We start from the raw sequence: 8655 nt of genomic DNA, 5'->3' as shown, positions 1-8655 counted from the left end.
GTGGGCGGGGGGATAGGCTAAATGGGTGATGGGTACTAAAGAGGGCACTTGTGACGAGTGCTGGGTGTTACATGTAACTGATGAATCACTAAATTCTCCACCTGAAACCAATTTTACCATATACGTTAACTAACTGGAACCTAAATAAAAACTTGAAATTTAAAAAAAGAAAAAGAAAAGGGTAAGTGGGAAAAACTCAAACAAGGCCAGTGGGATGGGAGCTGAGTGATCAAGGAATGAAGTGTGATGAGATAAAGCTAGAGGTATAGGTAGTTCATGTTAAAAAGTTTTGTCTTAATCTTTTTTTTTTTAAATTTTTTTTTTAACATTTATTTATTTTTGAGACAGAGAGAGACTGAGCATAAACAGGGGAGGGTCAGAGAGAGAGGGAGACACATAATCTGAAACGGGCTCCGGGCTCTGAGCTGTCAGCACAGAGCCCGATGCGGGGCTCGAACTCACGGACCGCGAGATCATGACCTGAGCCGAAGTCGGATGCTCAACCGACTGAGCCACCCAGGCGCCCCAGTTTTGTCTTAATCTTAAAAGCGCCACAGACTATTGAAGGTTATTGAGGGGGTCACTGGAGATTAGATTTGTATTTCCAAAGAATCGTGTGGAGAACCAATCTGAGGGGCTACCAGTAGAGCAGAGGTTATTATAGCAGTCTAAATGGAAATAGAAATGGTGGATTCATGAGGAATCTAAAAGATAAAATCAACAAGGCTCAGTAATGAATAGGAGTTGAAGATAGAAAGGAGTAGGAATCAAGAATAATTCCTAGGTTATTGTCTTGAGTAACTGCATTGCTTATGGTTCCCTTCACAGAAATACGGCAATAGGGAAAAAGCGCCTGTGGGGGAGGAAAATCTTTTCCCTCGATCCTCCTATGTTCAATGGCTGGGGCCCATGAATCAAACTCCGAAAAGACAGATTAATAACAGAAAATATGATCTTAAGTAAATACGCACAAAACTTCACAAGGAAACATGTGGCTCAAGGAGGCAGCCAGATGACTGATGTTTATATTCCACCTAGGCTGAACAAAGGAAGAGGGGATTGGGGGTTTTGGGCAAGGAAGACAAGTTATGGGAAAGGGAAGGGAGGAAAGTATGGTAAGTAAGAGTTGCAAAAAAAAAAAAAAAAAAAAAAAATAGTATGCAGGTAAGTCTTTCAGGTAATAAAAGTTGTCTCCATGAGTAGCTCCCTTCCTGATAAGCAGATTTTCTTTACAAACAGAAATTATCTTTACAAAGGGGAAAACGTATACTCTATTCTTAGACAGGGGAAGGTAAAGAGCTTTTTCTGCCTCTCTTCTCAATTGCCTTTAACTGAAAACAATCCAAATGCCAGGAGGCTTATTTTGAGGTAGCATATTCTTGCACCCTTCATGCCCAGTTTAGCAGAGCTGAGGATGAATATGAATTACTACTGAGATGTGCAAGAGGAAATGTCAATAGTATTCAATACCGCTGATGATGTTTTCTTTATAAAATACCTTTGTCTCTTGGTATCTACCTGGAATTCTTCCTATCTTTCTATACTCTCTTATTAAGTATATTTGCCTCTCCTGAACTCTAAATGTGAGCATGCCCCAGGGCTCTGTCCTTGGACTCCTCTCTTTTCTCCCTTACTCATTCCCAACATGATCTCATCCAGTAGCATGGCTTCCCATACCATCTACACTGTGACAACTTGCCGATTTGGATTTAAATCTCAGATGTCATGTCATCTAGAAGCTGGCATTTACTTCACAAAAATTTTATAGGTTTTCTCTCATGCACAATATCTCCTGTTACCCATCTGCCTCCCACACTGAAACACACTAGGGCTTCCTTTGTGATTCACAGAAGAAGGAGGGCCTTGAACTCACAAATAAACAAACTTTAAAAGGCTATTTGAAAGAGAGCAGTTGTTTGAAAAGCATTCAAATATACATTTGAAGATATGGGGGAAAATCACCTGTTTCTTTTAGAAGGTCAAGAAGAAATATGTAACTGAACATTACTTAAAAGTTTAAGATGACCAAGTAAGTAAAACAGATTATCTTTTTGTTATTTTAGTTTCCTTTAATGTTTTGAATTAGTTACACGGAGTCCTATTCGTTGAAGAAGGTCTGATTTCATAATATCCAGATGTGATTGACGTGGAGAACAAAGGCAAAAGAAATTTAAAAAAAACATAAATTTACTTACAATAACTTACAGGCCACTGACATGTCCTTGAGACAGGTAGAGTGACCTTCCTCTGGGAACTCAACTACATTGATTTTAATACTTTGCTAATGGCAAAAGGCAGTCTTAGCTTAATATTAGTCCTACCTCCAAGATCCTATAAGTCTACTTTAACATATAAAAATTCCTTTGGAAAATTCCTTTTTCACCAACCCCCAAGATATGGGATAACAATCATCCTCCAAGCATATGGCCCCCTGATAAACATCTGAAGAGTCTCATGACTAAGCTTTTATTAGACAGTGATAAATGACCTTTTCCTAAAAATATCTAGCCCCCTCAAGGTCCTGGAAACCTTGCTTTCAAAATTCTTTAGAGACTTACACTATTCCTAACTCCATCCCAACTTGAAAGTATATAATCAATTGTGTGTTTATCAAAGAGAGAAAGGGGGATGGACAGATGCAGAGGGAGAGAGAGAATCTTAAGCAGGCTCTACACTCAGTGGGGAGCCCAATGCAGAGCTCGAACTCACGACCGTGGGATCGTGAAATGAACTGAAATCAAGAATCTGATGCTTAACCAGCTGAACCACCCAGGTATCCCTCAAGAATTCTCTCTCGACCATTCACTCCAAACCCCCACATTTCCACATCATGATTACCCCGCAGAACAACATATTGTGTATGGAACGTCTCACCAGGCATCTCTACTAGGATGTCAAACCCATATCTCAAAGTTAATATGTCAAACCTGACCTCCTAATTCTTCCTACCAGCCACCTCCTGCCCTAGTTACCATGGCAGAAACGGTGACATCATTTCAGCTTCACATGGCCAAAATCTTTGGAGCTATAGTAGTCAGAATTCTATGGAGAAGCAGGGCACCAATAGGATCAACAACTTCTAGAAGGGACCTAAGAGTTTATTTGACTGAAATGCAAAGTTCAAGGTGGAGGCAATTAGTGTGGGATGAATTTGGATTAGTTTGCAGGAGCTGAATATAAACTGCCTTATGGGAACTTTATGCACGATAATGGAGAGACATTGGAAATTTTAAGGGAAGCAACAGACCTTATTTTCACTCCAGAAAATAAAATCATCAATTCCAATTTAGACAATGTAGTAGAGGGCTAAAGAGGAACGGTTGTTTATAAAATGATCTTGCCTACAATTAGTTAACTCTCAGAATTATTGTGTCTTCTTAAGGAGAGAGACACAAAAGGGCCAACAACATTATTAAAGATGGGAATCCATCCCCTACATTAAATATAAACAAAAATTATTAGGGAAAAATGATGTGATTATAGGTTTCTAAGTCTGTGTTGCATTGAAAGAAAAAGTCATTTTAAAGTAATAAACAAATATAATTGTAACAATGATTTGGGTACACATGAGAGCTGAGGAACTAATTATTTCCCCCCTCTAAAGTGCCTACTGCTGTTTATCAAGTTTGCAAGATAAATGCTTTAATTCATTACATTTACATAAATCCCCTTGCAGAGCCTTCTTTATCAGTGCACTTACAAAATGAATTGATTTTCTAACACTTTCTAACTTTTTTCAATTAGCATACTTACACTTGCACTTTATTAAATTCAGTGTTTCTTCAGTTAAAGTATCTTATCAACTTATCACAAAAAAAGTGTGGATTCCAGAATCAATCAAAATTTGAAAATTTAATTTCCTCCCTTATGAATAGAATCCACCTTGTCTCACCTTCTGTGAGATACCCACTGCTTTCATTAAATCAAAACCAGTGACTGCCCTTGGTAGGTTTAGCTGCCATAAAAGAACTGGAAAATTAAATTTCAAGTTGGTACAAAAGCTTGGTATATCATGAAGAAGACTGAATAAATTTTTTTTCAAAAAAATTAAACTCTCCAGGCATGAATTATCCTTAATATGAATTGTTCCCCTTTTTCTCAGAACATAGAACTTAGTTCATGTACAATTACACTACAGTCAAGAAACAAATTGGCACCCTTTATAATACTCGCTAAATATATCAGTATCATGACTATCAATATACATTTCTGTTCTTATTCACTTCTCTCAGTACCTCCTAAAAAAGGATGAAGTAGCATTTGAGAAATGGGAGGAAGAAACAGAAGGATATAGTTATATCTTTAAGCACATTAAAGAATAGAATAGCTCTGAGGTGATCTATTGTACAAAGAACTCTTAGGCACTCCCAAATATTAGCCTGGACAAGAGAACAAGCTGCCTGTTCCTCATTCTTTCTGCCTGGATACAGATTGACTCAGATTTGATTTAGCTCCCGTTTTCATCCATTTCTGAATCTTCTGATTGCAAAACCAATACATCCACCTTAACTAAATTTTAGACAGTTTTCTTCCTAACTATAGGCTCCTGACATCACTTTTCTTAGAGCATTTACTTCATTCTTTCTTTGACTGTTTGAGATATAAATTTTCTACAACCCAGAAATGCCATTCTCAGACCTGCGAACCACCTTATTGAAATGTAATCATCAAGAAAGATGGTCTCAAAAAAAAAAAAAAGAAAGAAAGAAAGAAAAGAAAGAAAGAAAGAAAGAAAGAAAATAAGGAAGGAAGGAAAGACAGAAAGAAAGAAAGGTCTCAGTCTCCCACTCTCTGTGAGAGGACTGGGGCCTAACTTTATAAGCACCAATTAGCTAATTCAGATGGCCTAATCACATTGACATCTAGGATTCTCCACTACTTTCCCCCTAGCTCACTCCAGTGCTTAAAAACTCTCCCACCTTTTGTTTCAGTGAAATTTAGTTCATTCCCTCTCTCCTATTGCAATAACCCTGACTCCTATTGTAATAGCCTTGAATAATGTCTCCCTTGTCTCTGGAACTCCGTCAGGTTCAATTGTCTTTGACATCACAGGCTGATGTTCTCCACTGATGGAGAAAGTCACAGACCTGTTTAAGAATAATTTTAATGGTTAAGCCCAAAAAGGAACAAGCATACAAAACTGGAGGTTTGGGCAATTGTGTCTGCTGACCAAGTGAGTTAGGGAATGTCTTTCCCTTGGTTTCCCCTTCTCATCTGCAGAAGCTCCAGTAGATAATTCCACTGTCCTGCCCCCTGCCTTCCAGGGGAAGAGGAGTGAATTGTTTATATGGTAACCTTCAGAGTAAGAGATCTGCTGACAATAAGATCATCTTGGCAGGACAGCCTGAGAGACTAAGCATTATATAAAGTGTTTGTTAAATTAATCAACCGAAATATAAACAAATAAGTTTCAAACTCAGGCACGGAGCAGGTAGATCATTTCTGACATCTTCAAATGCTGTTTTTCAGGTCAGTGCTTACAACAAATTGAAGATATTAGGCTTATAAATTCTGTTTAAAATACTTAAGGGAATTTAATTAACTAAGTTGCTCAAGGAATTGATTGTTCAAGAGAGTTTAAATCATAGACTTGAGCTAATCAATTTTAATTAAAGAATAAGCAAAAGAGTAAAGGTGACTGCTCTTTCTCAAATACAATTTTTAGATCTATAAATGACATACAATTTGTGAAAAATAGCTTAAAGGCCAAAGAAAAATGTGGTTTTTGAATTTGTAACTTCGAGAAATTGTCAGTTCAACTGCAAAATGTAAAAGTATATTCATTGCCAAAAGGCATTCTAGAAACTCCCATTAACTATTAACATACCTTACTAATAATTCCAAACTTTCAGAGATTATTTTGAAAAGCATGACCACAGATGTGAATATCACTAAAAGATCAATGAAAGGATTTTGAATATTGACTATGGGCAAATTATCTGTATAAACTTCTTTGGATAGTTTTTTAAAAAAAGAAACCAACAATCAAAAGATATGGCTCTTTAAAATAAAACTTCTGTATTCTAAAATGTCAAGAAAAATATTATTTGCCATTCTTAATTTATATTTGTTAGTAAGTATATTGTTAAAAACAAGACAACAGGCCAAAAAATGGAGCTCTTTATGCCCCATATCACCATACCAAGGCTTAACTTAATCAGTTTCAGCTCTCCCAGAAATAAAATCTTAAACCAGTCATACCTGAATCACCTGATCAGCACTAGTTAGGTAATCTGCCTCATATACCCCTACAATCCCCTAATGGAAAATGACCTTGCAGTGACCAACTTGCTTCTTTGTCTACCATAACTTCCTTGTTCACACTTACCTTCTGCCTATAGAAGTCTTTCTTTTGTACAGTTCCTTAGAACTCCTTCCTATCTGCTAGATTGGATGCTACCCAGTTCGTGAATCATTGAATGAAGCCAACAAAATCCTTAGGGTTTACTCTGTTGAATTTTAGTTTTTTAACAATATAAAATTTCAATAGGTCCTTCATTACCCAGTGGTCCAACTCTACACATGAGTAGAGTTTTAATTTTTAATGTTGTAGAAACAAACTAACACAGAGTCATTTATACTGGGAATAAAATGGAGGCAGCCAATGCAGGCGTTAAAGAAAATAAAATTTAGCCTTACCTAAGTTGCAGGAATTTACAGCTCTTTTTAGAAATCAGCGGAGGACACCTGCCAGTCCCTGAACGCCAAGTCTGTACCAGCACTGGACGTCCTTATTTCCCAGACACAACCAGCCTCGTCCATATGAGGAAGAAGACAACTAGGGTAACCAATCAGCTAGAAAAGCCAAACAACTTCCGCATTTGCCCTGTGAAGACTCCAGCTGTAAGCAACTAAGAACTCATTGTTCCCACACCTTGAGTCTTTAGATTGAAACCCTTGCAACAAGCTCATCTTTTGCTTTTGTTTTACTCAGTGTGTGGAGTTTCGTTTTTGACAATGTTTTAAGGAATGGGAGACACCTTTGTACTAGAAATAAGTATGATACAATTGTGCCCATTTAGAGAATTGCCACCTAATTTTATTACTTTAAATTATTATATAGGTAGAAGGCATTATGCTAAGTACCTTAACCTGACCATTGAGTGTCCTAGTGATGAATGTTTGGACACACAGACAAAATAGTTTTATTAAAAAAAAAAAAAACTGAAAGGAGAGAGCTGCTCTAGAAAGCACAGTAAGATTTCATTTTTTACTGGAGTTCCCAAAGAATCAGGTATATTTGCTCTAAGTTATAGAATAGGTAGGAACATGACAGTGGCTCTGATGCAAATGTCTTATATGTAACTAAGTGTCCATTGTCACATGTGACATCCCCAGTCATGAAACTGCCGCTATGGGAAATATAATACATTTCAAGGGGATGCAATTTATTCTGTAGCATCAGGAAATAATTTAGTGAGAAAATGGGAACTTCCCCTACTCAAACTTATGAAGCCAGGTCCTGTTTCTTCTTTGAGTAAACCTATCACAAAGATAGCATTACCATGGAAATGGATGACAGTGGAAAGTCAGTAGCACCTACTAAAAAAAGTTAATTGCAACATTCAAGAGGAAAAACCTGGAGAGACTTCTCAGAAGCTAAGTGAAACACAGGTTTGGGTTTTAAGTGTAATTGAAGGGAAATAAACTACACAGGAATGAAAAATAGGGTAATGTGGGGAGCTGAGAAGGCAGAGTGGAAGGAGGTGACAGAGACTTTTGTAAATGGATTTGAGGGAGAAGAGGACAGAGTAAGCAGGAGCAGAGAAATTCAGAACAGCAGTTACTAAAGCAAGTTTGGTTGCTCCCATCAATAACAAAGGGAGGCCATCATTGCACAGGTAGGAAAAAGAGAACACTGGAGAAGACAGCATGTCCCAAGTCCATTCTGTTTTACCCAGCAAGGATTGACCCAGCTCTGTGAGCTATTGGAAAGAATGGCATGTGCATAGCTGAGGGAGAAATTCAGACCTATTTTTCATTCAGTTCAATAAAAACCAAGAGACAATCAACATAACAAAAGGTGTGCCGATTACTTAATATAATTCTAGTGCATTCATCAAAAGCCTTTCTCTCTTCAGAGGCCTGTTCTGCATAAGTTTTTAGGTGGCTCACAGAGCTCTTGAAATGCATCATCAAAGAAACACTCATATTTACATGCATTAGGGAAAGCATAGGCAGGGCCACCTACTGGATATGTTGTGAAGTACAAGGAGAAGGTTCCCAATTAAAAATTCCTCCCTCCTGGGCTTGCTACTGTGGGGGTGGGGGGTGGGGGGTGGGGGAATCTGCTTTGCAGAGACATTCAGGTTTAGGCAGTCTTTTCCTTGAAGTCCCAGCTTAAAATGTAAGTCTGCTTACTGGAAGGAAAACGAGATTTCTTTTTTTAGGCACTATCCTCATACCTAATGGTTAATAACCCTGTTGATGGCAATGTGGGGCTATCTCCCCAACTTATCTTCTTTGTGAAGAACCCCCATTAATATGAGTTGGCTGGATAGAAATGTTTTATTACTGTGAACCTGCTGTCTTGATCATAGCTCACTGGACAAGGGAGGATACATGATTCCAGCTAGGTCAATCAAAATCTTTTGCTTAAGAATTTACACTGAAGTCTTTCATTCATTTTGATTGTATTTTTGTGCATCGTGTAAG

The sequence above is a fragment of the Panthera tigris genome, chromosome B4, assembly GCF_018350195.1.
Source record: "Panthera tigris isolate Pti1 chromosome B4, P.tigris_Pti1_mat1.1, whole genome shotgun sequence".
In the NCBI taxonomy this organism is placed as follows: domain Eukaryota; kingdom Metazoa; phylum Chordata; class Mammalia; order Carnivora; family Felidae; genus Panthera; species Panthera tigris.
The sequence above is the reverse complement of the archived record's forward strand: the minus strand, read 5'-3'. Positions refer to the sequence as shown.